Source organism: Canis lupus, chromosome 10, assembly GCF_003254725.2.
Source record: "Canis lupus dingo isolate Sandy chromosome 10, ASM325472v2, whole genome shotgun sequence".
NCBI lineage: Eukaryota > Metazoa > Chordata > Mammalia > Carnivora > Canidae > Canis > Canis lupus.
This window is the reverse complement of record NC_064252.1, coordinates 4,033,890-4,052,028: the sequence shown is the minus strand read 5'-3', so window position 1 is coordinate 4,052,028 and position 18,139 is coordinate 4,033,890. Positions and strand designations below refer to the sequence as shown.

At 34.8% G+C, this 18,139-nt stretch overlaps 1 pseudogene; it reads left to right on the top strand.

Annotated features, from left to right (window-relative positions):
- The first annotated feature begins 1,378 nt into the window (after positions 1 to 1,378).
- On the top strand, positions 1,379 to 17,808 carry LOC112677782 (ethanolamine-phosphate phospho-lyase-like; annotated as a pseudogene).
- The last annotated feature ends 331 nt before the right edge of the window (positions 17,809 to 18,139 follow it).

Below are 18,139 nucleotides of genomic sequence, written 5' to 3'. Positions count from 1 at the left end.
TGAGAATAAGTCTCAATAGTGAGCTTAAAATAGTCAATAATCCATATTGTTAATGGATGTATTATCATGCTGGTTTTCTTATTCCACTTATTGGACACAGGCATAATTTAGCATAATTCTTAAGGGCCCTAGGATTTTGAGAATGCTAATTGAACATTGATTGGCTTCTACTTCAGATCACAAGCTACATGAGCCCCTAACAAGAGTCATTCTGGGGGCAGCCCAGGTGCCTCAGTGGTTTAGCGCCACTTTCTGTCCAGGGTGTAGTCCTGGGGGCCCAGGATTGAGTCCCATATCGGGCTCCCCGCATGGAGCCTGCTTCTCCCTCTGCCTGTGTCTCTGCCTTTCTCGATGTCTCTCATGAATAACTAAAGAAAAACCTTTAAAAAAAAAAAAAAAAAAAAAAGAGTCATCCTGCCCTTTCACGTTTGAAGCCAGGCATTAACTTCTCTTTAGCTATGAAACTCCTAGATGATATCTTCTTTCAATGAAAGGCTACTATATCTACATTGAAAATCCATTGTTCAGTGTAGCCACCTTCAGTGTCTTAGCTAGATCTTCTGCATAAGGTACTATAACTTCTACATCAACACCTGCTACTTCACCTCATACCTTCATATTATGGAAATAGCTTCTTTCCTTAAACCTCACGAACCAACTTCTGGTAGCTTCAGGCTTTCCTTCTGCACCTTCCTCATCCTCTCTCAGCCTTCGTGAAATGAAAAGTTAAGGCCTTGCTCTGGGCTAGGCTTTGCCTTAAGGGAATGTTGTGGCTAGTTTGATCTTCTATCTACACTGCTAAACCTTGTCCATATCAGCAATAAGGCCATTTTACTTTCTTCTCATTCAAGTGTTCACTAGACTAGCACTTTTAATTTCTTTCAAGGACTTTTCCATTGCATTAATAATTTGTTTAACTGTTTGGCACAAGAGGCCTAGCTTTCAGCCCACCTTGGCCTTCAATACGCCTTCCTCACTAAACATGGTCATTTCTAGCTGCCATGCTTCTAGTTGTTAAGTAAGAGAAACGTGACTCTTTCACTTGAACACTTAGAGGCCATTATCGGGTTATTACCTGTCCTAATTTCAATATTGCTGTGTCAGGAAAAAGGGAGGCTGGAGGAAAGGAAGAAAGATGTGGGAACAGGGGGCCAGTGGAGCAATCAGAACATACACAACATTTATCTATTAAGTTTGCCATCTTATGTGGGCATGATTTGTGACACCCAAAAAAATGGCTATAGTAATGTCAGAGATTACTGGTCACAGATCACCATGACAAACATAAATAATAAAGAAAAAGTTCGAAATTCGAAATACTGTTGAGAATACCAAAATGTGACACGGAGACATGAAGTGAGCAAATGCTGTTAGAAAAATGGCACCAATAGTTGCTTCAGGCAGGATTGCCACAAACCTCCAATTTGTAAGAAGTGTAATAGCTGCAAAGTGCAATAAAGTGAAGTGCCATAAAATGAGGTAAGCCTGTACTTTTTTGGGGGGGGCACTTGCTTTTAGAGCATATGCTTTTATGACATATGCCTTAGGCTTAGCCAAAACATACAGCTGCCCTGGCCTGAGAGTCTGTAGCTAATGGCCCAAGAAAGTATTGCTATTGAAAGTCATTTCTGGCAGTGGTTTCAACAGTGGACAGCATCCCTAGTTTTCAAGGGCAGCAGTGCCTGCATCAGGGGCAGTGCGGGTCTCCAATGAATAAATCGGAATGGTCAGAGTCAGGGCACAGGTGGTAGTAGCTAGTCCTCAGCCATGACAGAGCAGGCTTGACTTGTTTGTGTCTTGATACTGGATGTGAGCCTGCCCTTATATTTTCCGAGTCTCACCCACAGGCTTTTCAGTGTTTCTTCTTGCCACCCATGATCTCTTAATATACTCAATTTTTGCAAAGTTGTGGAACGTATTTGTATAAGGTTAACTTTAGCTTTTTACTGTTTTGCCATCAAATTTTTTTATTGTTAAAAAGATTGTAGAAGAATCTTGACAAAAAAACTTGCAGTGAGTCCGCTGAGTAAAATTCCGATAGCACTGAGTCATCTAACCCACCTACAGAAGCCGGAACACTAAATAAATGTTGCCAGGAGTGAAGAGTGAAGGCACATACCGACCAAGGGAAGTAAAGCAAAAGAAGATACTACAGGAAAGATTCATCTTAAAGTATTTGTGGCAAGTTACTTAACGGTTGTACATCAGATTTTTCTCACAGTACAAAAGATGTGAGATAAACACCATTTAGCAAAGTACCAATAGCAAAGGCATATTGCTATGCTATAGGATTTTAACTCCTGTTCTGATTTTTTTAAAGATTTTATTTATTTATTCATGAGAGACACAGAGAGAGGCAAAGACACAGACAGAGAGAAAAGTAGGAGCCCAACACAGGACTCAATCCCAGGACTCTAGGATCACACCCTGTGCCAAAGGCAGATGCTCAACCACTGAGCCACCCAGGTGTCCCCTGTTCTGAGTTTCAAAGAAAAACTGTCAATAATATGAAGCCAATTGGAAAGCAGAATGTATATGTAAAATAAAAGAAGGGGAAGCTTTTAATAAATACTGCTTGAGTCCAATGGTCAATTGCAGCTAATTCACAACAAACATCATGCAAGCACTGATCATGCCTCATGTGTGAAATTGATTCTAGAGTGCTGAATTTTTCTGACCTTATACTCTTACATGGCTTATCTCTCAAAGAATAGACCATTTAGATTCTTTGTTCAGAATACTTTGCATCAGATGAGTGTGTGTGTGTGTGTGTGTGTGTGTGTGTGTGTGTGTGTGTTCAGGAGAGAGAGGAAGAGAGAAGTAGAAAAAGAGAGTTAAGGGGGTAAAATGTTATGAAGAACCAAAATAAATAATGCAACTTTCATCCATGTAAATCCCTTTCTATTTTCAGCAGCAGGCCATTTACCAAAGCATGAATATCAAGGTATCAATTAGAGTTCCAATTAGACCATAGTATTCCCTCCCCCACCCCCCAAAAAAAACAACACTTGCAAATTGATAGTTTTCCCCAAGGAGGCTGCTCACTAAATTTCATGAAGGAGTACCTCAGTTTTGGTAAGACATTTGAAAATTCATTGGTAAGTGAGAATAAATATCATAAAATATAACATTAATACTGTTAATTTAATTAACCTATGTCTGACTTCTGAAAAATAAATTGTATTTTGAAAAGTCTTTGATACCTTAGGGACCATGACTATGGCAAAAGCATTTCTTATTTCCTCCACCACTTCCTTCTGAGCACTTCTCTCATTATTAGGCATGATGTATGGCTAGTAAATATTTACAATGGTCATGTCAATATCACCATGTGAAATATGTTGAAGAGTAAAGGCCAGGATTTCTTATCAAGTCATCAGCAGAATATGGATAACTTATGACTCTAACACTGACTTTCTTTAAAAGTTGACTCTTAGTAATGCTCATATAGGTATTTATTTTAATGAACAATTTATATAAAATATTTTTCTTTTTTTGGTGCTGAAAACTGAGAATGAACCATTATATAGAAATATTTCAAATTCACTGGATAACATAAATGATCAAAATAACCTCAGATTCCCAAAATAATTGGCAAATTCTGTAAAGAAAAAATAGCTCATTAAAAATATATCTATATGTATATACATTTACATATATATTTTTGAAAATCCTTTCATATGCTGAGGCACCTGAGTGGCTTAGTTGGATGAGCATCCAACTCTTGATTTTAGCTCAGATCATGATTTTGGGATTAGGCTCTCATGAGGCTGGGTGTAGAACCTGCTTGAGATTCTCTCCTTCTCCCTCTGATGCCCCCCTCCACTCTCTCTCTCAAAACAAAAAGAAAAACAAAACATTTCACAAGATTTAATGAGTCAGATGTTCTGTTCAGTTCATTCTTAAGATAACCTCTATGTCTGGGTATTATTATTAATCCCTATCTTATTTATAAGGGAATTAAGACCAGAGGGAATTAAGTAACTTGCCAAATATCACACTCTTAGAGTGTGATTGAGCTGAGATTTGAACGTAGGTTGACTGGTTCCAAAGTCAATCTCCTCAAACCTCAGTATCTTATCTTTAAAGAGATCATAGCATGTGGCACCTTCTTCACAGGTCTCTGAACGCATTTATGAAGATTTACTGGCTTGACATTTGATGTTCATTCATCATCAAAAGTTGTTCAATTATTTAACATTTCAAGCACTGATGAGTGCTTTAGTTATTGAAATGGAACTGGAACAAGAGATCACACTTTGAAACAAAAGCCCTATTTTGATTTGAGAATGTGGTGAATCAATGGAATAATGTTTATAATTGTATTTCTATACTTGATATCCTGTATGATACTATTATCTATTATAGAAAGGTATGAGGGCTCTTTAGTCCAAGAGGGTAGTCTCAAAGGCTTTGTTATTTATGAGCTATTCCCTCAGAGAGAAAATAGTACATGTTTTATTCTAAAGAAAGACCATAAAATATGAATATACAGGAGTAGCCATTTGGGCATTAGCATTTTTCAGTTTGTTTGCACAGCTCACACAATTTAACTGGAAGACAAAATAAGAAACCTTATTGTAGTGGCATCATCCAAATGTAGCTATCTTATCCTTCAACTCGGGAAATGTCTGGTCATCAGATAATCCGAATAGTATTATAAATTAAGAGTTAGTTCATGTAGAATGTAATTTTCTCCCTTATTTCTACATATGCTCATCTTCTTTAAAATAGGAACAAATCATTGTTTAGCTTTCAGAGTAATTTTAATTTTTATTTTCACTTTGATGCTTACACTGACCCTCCCTAGTAGCTCCATGATCCATTGATGATATCCAGCTCAATCCTGCCCTTAGGCACAGTCTGTAAATACTGGAAAATTATATTAATAGTACTGTGACTTATAAAGTATGTGTGTTTGATTGATGTTATCTGTAGATGATACCAGTTTGCCTAGTTATCATGGACATAGTATCAAAATTTTTCGCACAAAAATTTCATCTGAGTTCAGTCATAATCATTCAGCTGCTTAACATGTATTAGTTGACTAGTCTTTTTTTTTTTTTAAAGACTTTATTTATTTATTCATGAGAAAGGAAAAGAGAGAGGCAGAAACACAGGCAGAGGGAGATGTAGGCTCCATGCTGGGAGCCCGATGTGAGACTCCATCTCTGATCCTGGGATCACATCCTGAGCCAAAGGCGGATGCTCAACTGATGAGCCACCCAGGCGTCCCTAATTGACTAGTCTTATATTCTAGGGGCAAGCAACATAAAGAGCCAACAGACAAAGCTCATACTTCGGTAGAATTATACTCCAGTAGAGAAGACAGACATTCACATTTCAGTAGATATAATTTATGTTTATTATAAAAACAATTTTAAAAAATTCAAAAAAATACGAAATTGGAGTGATGAGATGGAAATGATAACTTTAATAGATGCAGTTACTGGACCCTCTCTAGTAGGTAGCATTTAAGCAGAATCTGTGCTTTAACTACTATACACACGTGCCCATATATGCATAATGTGATATTACCTACACACGTATATATAATATATATTATCTCTAGAATACCACATTGAGTTGTATACCATTCTTAATTATTTGTGATGATTCCAGAATTGCAAAAGTATTTTCTTCTTTTTTTTTTCTTGCATAAAACTATCTTTACTGTCTCAGAACATTTTGAGTAGAGATTCTAAATAATGGGATTAAAGTGTCTAAAGGCACAAACACATTTAAATCTCTCGATACGTGTGCTGTTTACAATTATTTTTTGGCCTACCAATTATACGTAAAGGCAGATGATAATCGATAGCCATACTGCCTAAACATTTCAATAATATATTCTGTATGCTAAGGCTCATTCCCAGAAGCTGGGCCAATCTCTGAGTATTTTGCCATAGGAAAGCAGCAGTGCAGGTGGCAGCATGTAAAGTCAGCATTTAAGAAGGAGCGAAACATTAAGAGCTGGAAGGAGAGAAGCGAATAGTATTCCAAACTGAGAATTTGGTACCTCTCTTCTAATTGTTCTCACTTTAGAAAACATCCACATGAACACTATGTTCTTTGATCAGATACCTCTATTTTCAAACCAGCTAGATAAAAATTTAAAGATCAATGCATTTCAAAATCACTATGTTTTAAACAACCTTCTTTTTCTTGGAATGACCAACATAATAATTAACTGGAGCTATTTTATGTATTGCCAGAAATATTGTGCATCACTCAGACTAAATATACTGGTTTGCATTTTTTTGGCATGTGACAAAATGTGTGCTTCTCCAGAATGTCAACGCAAGTTATCAGTCAGTCTTTCCATAATTTTTAATATTTAATGTCTAGTGACTCATGTTGACTGATTTTTTGTCATGATATATTATTATATGTGTTAAAAATTAAGAGCCGTGCTGTCAGGAAACTTCAGGAGGCATTTAACATATGAGCTAATGCTTTCCATAAATATATCCATGCATTCACATTCACATCTTTACTTATCTCAGATGAAAGCCTATGGAAAGAACTTCATTAAAGCATTATGAAAAAGATATTTACTGAGAGAAAGACAAAATGATTAATACATAGCAGTCATGAAACACATTGGAGCTGATGGCCTTGCCCTTAAAAAGAGCTATAAACATCTCTGCTTGAAATGGTGATGTTCGTTAATGTCACAGCGCCCTCTAGGTTCGAGAGCATGCAATAGGGACAAGACGAATGCAATCTTTAAACAGCTGATGAAACCTGATTTTTCCATATAAATTTTTACACGTAAAGGTACAATTAACTTCTCAACTTGTTTATCAGTCAATTTTATAGTCTGGCTACATAAAGCCAACAGGATACCGTTAAGATTTTATAAGCAAAAAAAAAAAAAAAGAATTTTAAATCCATAGTTAATTTCTTTGGAGAACAGCCACTCACCTGATGTGCTTGAATATTAAAAGCAGAAATGATTTTGAGTGGGAAAATAAGACATTTTAATGCTGAAAATGAACATTTAGAAGTCTTCAAAGTAATAGAAAAATATTTGACTTTGACATAAACCATAAGCATAAATTATAGGTTTCATTTATAAGGCATCTTGCAAATTATAAGGAAAGCCTGATGAATTATATAGAAACCTTCTACAAGGCATATTTTATCATAGAACTAATGCCAGAGGAACAGATGAAATGCACTCTTTTAGAAATTACTATCCAGAAGAAAAGACCTTTTTCCCTCCTACCCTTTAGTATCTATCTATGTGTATCCATCAATATCCTAAAGTAAAACTTCAGATTCTTTCACAAATTTTGCCCTCAACGTGTTAAAGGCAAGATGAAAATAGAATAGAGAAGCTCAACTTTGTGGAAAGCTTAAATAGGAATAGTTCTAAATGCTTGTTTTTATTAGTAATTTGAAATGTTTGATCTTTTACGGTACCTGTTAGCTTACATTAATTATTGTAGGCTTTAAGCAATTATACATATTGAATTATCTGACACAAGATGAAATGCACAAAAATGGAAGTTTTGATTGAGGATTTTTATTCTAAATTTTCCATTTATCCAATATGGTGCCAAGAAGAAGAAGAAGAGGAAGTTGGAAAAAATGGATTGGGTAAATAAGGTTGAAATTTTTCATAAACAAAGTGTTTATCAAACTGGAAAAGGGGAGTGGCTTTAGGATCTAAGAAATCTCAAATGTTTCTGTCATACACTTTAAATGTTACAACGGTTAAGACTTTTAAAGTACTATGATAATTTTGAGAAATTATTCTACCCTTTTTCCTCCAAAATTGCCAAACTTTTTCTACATCATCCATAACATAATGCTATTGAAATTTGAATGTATAACATGTTAGAAAAATAGGCAGCCAAACTAAAACAAATAAACTTTAGCAGAAGAAAAGTTAAATACAAGTATGTTCAAACTCAACCTTGTGACTTCTACCAAATGTACTAATAAGCTATAACATGACTAATAAAAATTATACATAGACATATTTAAAATTGTCAAGGAGTTTTAAAAATAGAAATTATTTTGAAATTTCTACTCTCAGATCTAAATATAAAGTTGGAAACTTTCAATGCCTAAATACATTTTTTCCCCAAAAAATGAAGACTTGAAAACAGAGAATATGAACAAGGGGCCCATGTTTTTGTTTCAAGAATGTGGTGGAAGAATGAACTGTTTTGCAAATTATAATTATATTCCAACTTTAATATTTAGAAAATTATTAAATAAATTATTGAACATATTTCCTTTTTCCAAACCAAAAACATAATTTTAAAAGCATGTACTTTATAAACTTAATACAGCTTTAAAAACTAAGAAAATCAGAAAAGGAGCCAATTTATTTACTTTCTCCTTCAAGGGTAGGGAAGAAAGCTCAAATAACAATTTGAGCTTTTTGTTTTAAAAACTGTGAGTGAGTGGCAGCATTTACAAATGAAATATTATAGAGCAAACCTGTCAATACAAGAACAAATTGCACAGTAGAAAAAAAGGAATTGCACAAATAGTTTCTAAAGCAGGTTGTCAATTTGGGAAGTGACCATCTTATACATTTTTTAGTAGATTAGTAGATATTTGGGGGAGAGATTCACTAACCATTCATTAATATGCCATGCAGTATTTAATTGAATGTGACTATCCCTATAACGCTGAAAAGAAAAAAGTCCAAAAAGTTAAGGTTCATTATTCAGAAAATTATACTTAACTGTGACTATTAAAAATGAGGAAAATATATCCCAAACCCTCGAATTTAGTCCCATTTGTAGGTTAAGCAGATATACTGGGCACACTCTAAAATCATGAATGCTTGCAATCAATGATCTGGCAAAGATGATGATGGAGAGTCAAGGTTAAATTAGTAGACAAAGACAAGAAATACAGTGATAAAGACATACAGTCCCTGCCCTCTACCTCATTCTAACTTTACAAAAAGAAGTTGGGGTCTAAATGTCTCCTCCATCCAATATATCCCCATTTCTGCTACCAATGACTTCCCTGTTGCTGGATCCTGAACCCTCAGCTCAGACAATCATCCCTGTTTGCTTTCTACTCCAGCTTCTTCTATCTGGTCTTCCCTTGCTACAGTTTATTATTTATGTTGCAGCGGAATGACCTTTCAAAACCATCAATCCAGATAATAAGCTCCATGAGGGAAAGGACCCTGACAATGACAAATTCACTGCAGTCTAGTTCCTAACCCATGAGCCAGCACCTGGCACACAGCGCACGAAGCAAACCTTTAATGAATATTATTGAATGAGTGAATGAACAAATAAAAAACCTACTCATTGCATTCCCTTCAGCAGCACCACATAAATTTCAACTATATTAATGTGACCTAGAAGCCACTGCATACACATCCTTTTTAAATCTCTGCCTCTATGTGCTCCTATCGCACACAATGGACTCTAACATTCAACAACAGTGCACTTCTTTCAGTTAAAAAAAAAAAAAAAAAAAAAAAAAAAGCTCTGCTTAATTTTCAGTCCTTACTATTTACTTTCTCTCATCTAGAATATTCCCACACTTTTGCTCTCTTTTTTCCCTCTAAACGGCCCTTCTTAAGGCTAACACCTACTCATCTTTCAGCTTCAGGTCTCTGACAATATATCACCTCAAATCCCTCTGTCAAAGCTCCCAAAATACCAAGGACAAATGTCATGCTGAATTTAGCATAGAGTACAATGCCAAGCACATGATGTACTCTCAACAAATGTGTACGGAAAGAAAGAAAAAGAAATGTCAAGTGACTGATAATTGGTTGCTTCAAGATTATTTAGTCTATTTGTTGATCCAACTTAACTCGTTTTTCAACTTGTTTTGCAGATTTGACTATTGCTCTCATGACAAAAGTTCATGCAATCCAGGACTTCTAACAAAGTTTCCAAGGTAAAATCAGTATCTAGGAAAATGATGATCATTTCTTGTTAATATTCAATAAATTGGTTACAAACACGGTGCAAATATGCAGACATGGATGTAAATTCATATATATTCACAATAATTATTGATGCATTTAATAAAACATAACTGATTGACAGTGTGTCAGAATAGGACAAACATGGAACCTCAGTTATGTGTCTACCTGGGCTGGAATCTTAGGCAACTTTTCTGACCTCAAGCTAGTTACCTGATATCTCTGAAGCCCATTTTCCTCATGTATAGAGACAAAAGCACCCTGTATTGTGATTGGAAGGAATACAGACATTAGAGGTGTTCAGAAATGGGTGTCACTATTTCAAGGTTCATCTGTTAAAATATATATCATAGAATATCTTTTTATTATTTTAGTGGAAAGGGTTATTAACAAATAAGAGAGAGTACTACTCAAGAATACCACAGTAGATATCTTGATAAGCCTGTTTTCCTATTTAAGGAGATAATTAAGATTTGACCATGACTAATTACCTTAGAGATAGGTTTCCTGCCTCTATTGCAAATTAATTTGTGTCACATAAAGTGCACCAAACATGCATTAAATCAAGTATTCAGTGTCTGATAATCAATTCATCCTAAAAAAATAAACACTTGTAAGTGTAAGTGATGTCTTTTATAATTTTTTAAAAATGTTACCAGAGACCATGTAAAATTTTTCGATGGACTATTCTTCATACATTTAACCTTTAATCCTTTACTCATCTGGATTTACAGCTAAATATCTAAAGTGAATCTACAGATTAAAATAGTCCCAAACTATTCACAGTGTTTGGTTTAGCAGGTTACTTGAAATTATTTCTGAGGTGTTTCTTATATGCCAGGCACAGTTCTAGGCACTAACAATATAACAATGAACAAAATGGGGGGAAATAGCTCTATTTTCACAACAGCTGAAAACATCACCCATTTATTATTTTGGTTCTGTAGGTCACAAGTCTGACTGGTATTGGCTGGGACCTCTACTTAGGTTCTTACAACATTGGAAAAACGAGATGTTGGCAGAGGTTGGCTCTTATCTGTACTCTCTGGGAAATAATCTACATCCAAGATCATTCATGCCATTAGCGGAGTTCATCTTGCAGTTGTGGGACTGGGGTCCTCATTTCTTTATTGACTATCAGCTAAGGATCATGCTTCGCTCCTTGTGGCTGCTCCTGGCTCATGACCCAGTCCACCTCCAAAAGCAGCAACAGCACTTCAAATTCTTCTCTCAATTTCAATATCTCTGTCTCCTTTCTGCATCCAGAGAAAACTGCTTTTAAAGGGCTTACCTGACTGAGTCAATTCCACCTAGAAAGATGGATAATCTCTTTTATCTTAAGGCCAATTGGTTTGAGATTTTATTACAGCTGTAAAATCTGTTCACAGCAGTACCTACATTAGTGTTTGAATGAATAATCAACAACAGAAATCTTGGGAATAGGACATGTGCCCTAGCCCCTGCTACCAAAACAGGGGGTACCAACTTTAAAAAGAAATAAGTAAAATGAGTTGGCACTTAGGCTGTAAGAAATGATCATGCGGAAAAGTATTGTGAACTCACGTTCTATAGGCTGAAACATAATACATACCTAGGGAGACCTGGGCTTCTGGAGGCAACAGGCTAAATAAAAAGAACAATGAAAATCTCCCTGGAGTTTAAAGCAGAGCAGTAGTGGAATAATGTTGAATATGTCAGGGGTGGGGAAGACAGAGGGAGAGATCTTAGCAGGAGCATTTAGTGTTTGGTAACTCCACTCAGCTCTCATCAGTGTTTGTTCACAGGCCACGGGAGGAAAGGCATCTTACAAAAAATATAAACTAAGCTGTACCAATTTAAGAAAAGTACAAATAGAAGCTGTACCTATTCTCAATTATATATTTTCCTACAAACCTGAGTGTGGTGATTATTACTCCAATGCATGTTCTTATACTGAACCTTAAGTGAAACCGTATTTCCAAAACTGTAAGAGGATGTACACAAGCATGACGTGCAAGATGAGCTAAGCCCAAGCCCTCTAACATCAGTTTATTTAGATACAAACACCCGAATTAATGAAAAAAAAAAAAAAAAAAAAAAAAAAAAGATACAAACACCCGAAGCTAACACACAGACCAACTACTCTCAGAGTAACTATATAGAGACAGAAATATTTTAAAGGTAACACCACTCATCTTCCAGGAGCTCCTTATTTTATAAAATCCATTCACTCCCCGTGAATATCATCCTATGGCTTATTTCAGCTTCCAACATGCTATAAAATAATCTTCCCTGACTCCCCATTTTAAGAATCCTCGTGGTTTTCATTTTCCTTTGCTTTATCAAGCTAATTAACTTAACAGTAGAGTGTCCCTAATGGTCTTAGACTGGGGAAGCCTAGCAAGCAGAGTACCCAGTAAGATTTGGCCAATCCCTCAAGGATGCTAACAGGAAGCTCAACCCCGTGGAAGTGTGCACATCTGAGATACTTGGAGTTTCCCTCTGCTGAGGGCCAGTGTCTCCATGAGTATGAAGTTTTATTTTTAACATGAGCTCCAATTATTTTACAGAGTTCTCAATATTTGGTTTTCTTCTTTCCTGAGAAAAGTATCTCTCTGGACTTCCTTGTCATCGGTCAAATTTGTAGACATTTTCCCTTGTGTGGATCTTCCCACACCACTCATTTGCCACCACCCATTCTCCTACTTGTCTATTATCTATAAGGTTTATATCTCTTAACAAGGTTCAACAAATGGCTTTCTGAAAAAGGTCAGATAGTAAATATTTTAGACTCTGTGAGTCAGGCAGCCTTTGCTGCAAATCAAATCTGTATTGCAACATGAAAACAGTCAAAGACAATATGTAATAAATGCACGAGGCTGTGCTCCAATAAAACTTTATCTGTACAGATGTTGGTCTGGACTTAGCCTGCTGCTCACAGTAAGTTGCTGACCCCTGGTTTTATAAGTTGAAGTTCAAAGGACAGAAGACAGAGTTCAGAAAAACAGGCCTCTCAAGTGAATTAGAAGCTGACAGTTTCCAAATCTCATGTCACAGGGTGTGTCACACTAGTGTCCTTCAGACAAATGTTACATCGATTTACCTTTCAAAACAATATAAGGACATTCCTCAGTATTTTCTTTATGTTTCTGAAAATATTTTACTTAATTCCCTCAGCCAGGACTAGACACATCTTCGAGCTGCTAGTCTTTAGCCAGGTTCTGATTTCGTGATTTCACGACTATGTCCTTATTGACTATTGCTGTTATGTGCTTTTTTTTTTTTTTAAATCTGTGTTCTTTCTACACCAAAAATCTGCTTTCTTCATGTTTCATATTACAATCCTAACTAACATGCAAATCTCTCTAGCTGGCATAATTTCAATAAGGGCAATTTGGAATTGTAGTGACAGAGGAACTTTTGATATGAACAAATTTGTTCATTTGAGAGGCTCCATAAAAAAAGCATTCAATGAATCAGATTTTAAGGTCTCTTACAATCTGTTGGAGCTTAAATTTGAATTGATATATTTTTAGGATTTATATAAATCTAAAATAAAAAGATAAGGAAATTTAAAAAATAAGTTTAACTTTGAATGCTTCACATATTTTGACTCTTCTAAATAAAGCTTTTTCCCCCTTCCTAAAACAGCTCTGTAAAAGGCTAGATAATAAATTTGTGTTTTGTAAAAATATATTCTAGGGTCACCTGGGTGGCTTATTGGGTTAGTCGTCCAATTCTTGATTTCAGCTCAGGTTATGATCTCAAGGTTGTAAGATTGAGCCCTACATCAGGATCCATGCTGGGCATGGATTCTCTCTCCCTTTCCCACTTCCCCTCCCTCCCTCAAAAAAATATTCTAGAGTTCAGTGAATTAAGCTAATAGCCTTAGTCTTGGTTAGACATAAGGAGAAAAGTATGATACTCAGAACATATAAATGTAATTTAAAGAGTCTTTTAAAATACAATTTGTGAATACAGGGATTTATAATATGTGTTAACAAAAGTTAATTTAATATTTTTGATAAGTAGAAGGCCCTTTTTAAAAATAAGAGTTATTAATATATTTTAAAACAACTCTTTGTCTTCTTCCTAATTTTATCACAGTGTAAATAATATTCTACTTTATATAAAACTAATAATTGTAAGAATTCTTTATATATTCTAGATACTAACCCCTTATCAGATATATGCTTCCATAAATATTTTCTTCCATTACACAGGTTGCCTTTTCATTTTGTTGATCATAGCTATTGCTATGCAGAAGCTTTTCAGTTTGATGTAGTCCCACTTGTTTAGTTTTGCTTTTGTTGCTTATGCTTTTGCTCTTAGATCCATTAAATGCTTGCCAAGAACGGTGTCAAAGAGCTTTTTCCTTTCATTTTCTCCTAGGATTTCAGGTTTTACATTTAATGGTTTTGTGTCTTACATTTAAGTCTTTAATCCATTTTGAGGAATTTTGTGAGTGGTGCAGATATGGGTCAGTTTCATATTTTTGCATGTGAATATCCAGCTCTTCCAACACCACTTATTGACTGGACTCAATCTTTTATCCACTGAGTATTGTCAAATATTAGTCAGTTTTTATGCCAGTATCATACTTTTTTGATTACTATAACTTTGTAATGTAGTTTAAAATCAGGGAGTGTGATATCTCTAGCTTTATTCTCAGGATTTCATTGACTATTAGGGGTCTTTTGTGTTACCATGCAAATTTTAGAATTATTTTTTTCCATTTCTGTAAAAATATCATTACACTCAATGGCAGAACTCAGGCAAATTGTTTAAAAAATGGGCAAAGGACCAGAATAGACATTTTTCCAAAGGTAATCAAATGGTCAACAGATACATGAAAAGGTTCTCAACATTATTAATCATCAGAAAATGTCAGAATAGACATTTTTCCAAAGATAATCAAATGGTCAACAGATATATGAAAAGGTTCTCAACATTATTAATCATCGGGAAAATGCAAAGCAAAATCATAATATCACCTCACATCTATTAGAATAGTTATTATCAAAAAGACAAGAGATGACAAGGGCTGGTAAGGATGTGAAGCAAAGGGAACACTTGTACAGAGTTGGTAGGAACATAAAGGGTACAGCCACTATGGAAAATATTACAGATGTCTCTCAAAAAAATAAAAATAGAATTGCCATATGGTCTAGCAATCCCACTTCTGGGTATATATCTAAAAGAAAACGAATCATTATTTTTGAAGAGATATCTGCACTCCTTTGTTTACTGCAGCATTCTTTACAAGCCAAAACATGAAAACAACCTAAGAGTCTATCAATTCACGAAGGATTTCTGATACACACACACACACACACACACACACACACACACAATGGAATACTATTCAGCCATACAAAGAAGGTTTTTCTGCCATTTGTGACAACTGGATGGACCTGGATGGCCCCTTGAGGGCATTATGCTAAGTAAAATAAACCAGAAAGAGAAAGAGATACTATAGATTTCACCTATATGTGTCATCTAAATAAATAGATCTCCTAGAAGGAGAGTGCAGATTGGTGGTTGCCAGTGGCAGGGGTATAAGGCAAAGGTTGTCAAAGATACAAATGTCCAGTTATAAGATGAATAAATTCTGAGGATTTAATGTACAGCATGGTGACTATGGTTAACAATCCTGTATTTTATACTCAAAAGTTGCTGAGAGTAGATCTTAAAAAATAAAAATTAAATTAAAAAATATATTTTATTATTTTAATTCTAAATTTCCGTATTTATGTATGAATCGAAATATTTTGTTTCTAAGAATGTTTTATAAACCACAAAATTCTGTGTTCATCTAAGAAAAACTGTCATAAAGAAAGCCTTTAAAATTTTTTTTAATAATAAATTTATTTTTATTGGTGTTCAATTTGTCAACATACAGAATAACACCCAGTGCTCATCCCGTCAAGTGCCTACCTCAGTGCCTGCCACCCAGTCACCCCCACCCACCCCCTGCCCACCTCCCCTTCCACCACTCCTAGTTCGTTTCCCAGAGTTAGGAGTCAAGAAAGCCTTTTAAAGGAGTTCATTCTTATAAAGTTCTTACCTTGTTTAAGCCATAAGGATAAACACAATCATGTAAACTTAATAAGTTCAAGATTCTTATTAACTGTAAGATCTAAGCTAAAATTAATGATAAATTATATTCATAGAAAATATAATCTGTGCTCATATGTAACACATTATAGAGTAACCTTCAACTAAAAAGACATATAAATGTGTTTGGGTCATGTTACATATCTTTTCATTTTGAAGAAATGTAAAAAAAAAAAAAGTATGTAAGATATCAGGGTACATATGTAGAAAAATGGATATTTATTGCTTATCTAAGACAAGAAGAGAGATAAAAAGGAAATATTTTCTTTTAAAGGAAGACAGGTGTGGTTGTTTCTAAATATAATAGTAAACAATGAAATATTGTTGAAGCTGTACAATAAGCACAGAGGGTATAAATGAAATTAATTTTGTGAAGTAAAAATAATGAGATGGAAGCAATGAAATATATTTAATAATTAAGAAAATTGGCTAATTATATATAATAGGTTCATTCATAAGGGGTAAAAAAGGATTGTAACTCTTTTACCACAAACTGTTAAATGTACAATATGCAAATAAAAATGAAGCAGAATTTGAGCATTCTCTTTGTTAAATACTGGTTGTTCCATGCCCAAGTAATGGAATTATTTTTATAATAAATATATTTTTAATTCTCTGTGCTTTTTGACATATTTGTAAATTACCTTTTATAATTGTCATTGATTTTTGTAAAAGTTAGAAGTGCATAATATTATAGTCACTTATTGCTGAGTGCATATGTGCATGTGTGTTTTGTGTTTTACAATATTATGTATACTATTCCTTACATATTGAATATTATAACTTATATTTGGAGACCTATGGCTTATGTTTATATCTTTTTCCTCTGAAAATCTTTTTTAATCTTTACCTTTCCCAAATTTAGGTCTCAAATTCAAAATAATAAAACTTATCTTCTATGCCTAAAACAGTTGTAACCTAAATGATATTGATAACACAAAGCTATACTACTTTACATTATTAAAGGATGAGAAATAAGAATAATTAGGTTTATCTATCATGCTTTAAATTTTAATTAACTAAAAATTAAGCTGAGGCTTTAGACAAGCTGAGAAATACTTCTGGAGCTTCCAAATACATGGCTAGAACTTTATTCTGGACATTGTCAAAATGAGAAAACCAATGGACAATAGCCGACCAATGGAATGAGTGGTAGCAACCAAAGAAATTGCATAAGCTGTCAGCAGCTCTGGGATACAGTAATACTGTATGGAGGAAATTCAGTATTTTGTGCTGTTGATTTGGTCATCCTGAATGTACTTGTACATGAAGACCTTCAAGGAAATGTTACAGGAGAGGGAATTATCGTACTGATAACTTACTGAGTTACTGAATAAACAGAAGGTGACACAGACTTTGATAGGAGATATCAGGGGTGTTAGACTTTTATTAAAATTGACTTAGGGACTATCAGAAAAAGACTCAGGCCATAGTAAAAACTCAACAAATCATCTACAAGATGAAAGAAAAACAAGTGGTTCTCAGTGCTGATGGACCTTATAGAAATGCTTGAAACTACCTTGCACTTCATTGAAAAAGATGCAAAGTTATGGTGAACCAACCTGGTGGAATTTTAACAGCTTCAGGAGAAGCTGTAGGAGCCAAAAGTCCAAGTGTGATCTCTGAAAATACTCCATGCAGAACAAAGATACCTAATGAAGCACATTCAGAATTGTTCAGTGATGGCACCATTGACTCTAAAAGAAAATCTCAGCAGGAAGAGAAATGGATTGTGCACAGATAAACATTCACTGCTCAGTAAGAGGTTCAAAGCACAAAAGACTAGCATTTAAAGCAAGATAGGGGATCCCTGGGTGGCGCAGCGGTTTAGCGCCTGCCTTTGGCCCAGGGCACGATCCTGGAAACCCAGGATCGAATCCCACGTCGGGCTCCCGGTGCATGGAGCCTGCTTCTCCCTCTGCCTGTGTCTCTGCCTCTCTCTCTCTCACTGTGTGCCTATCATAAATAAATAAAAAAAAAAAAATTAAAAAAAAAAGTTTAAAAAAATGTCCAGAGATATAGCAAATGTGTGGATCTATCTCTTCCATTAATAGCTCTATTTTACCATCTAAAAGTAGAATTTTAATTGTTTATTTTTTTTAAAGATTTTATTTATTTATTCAT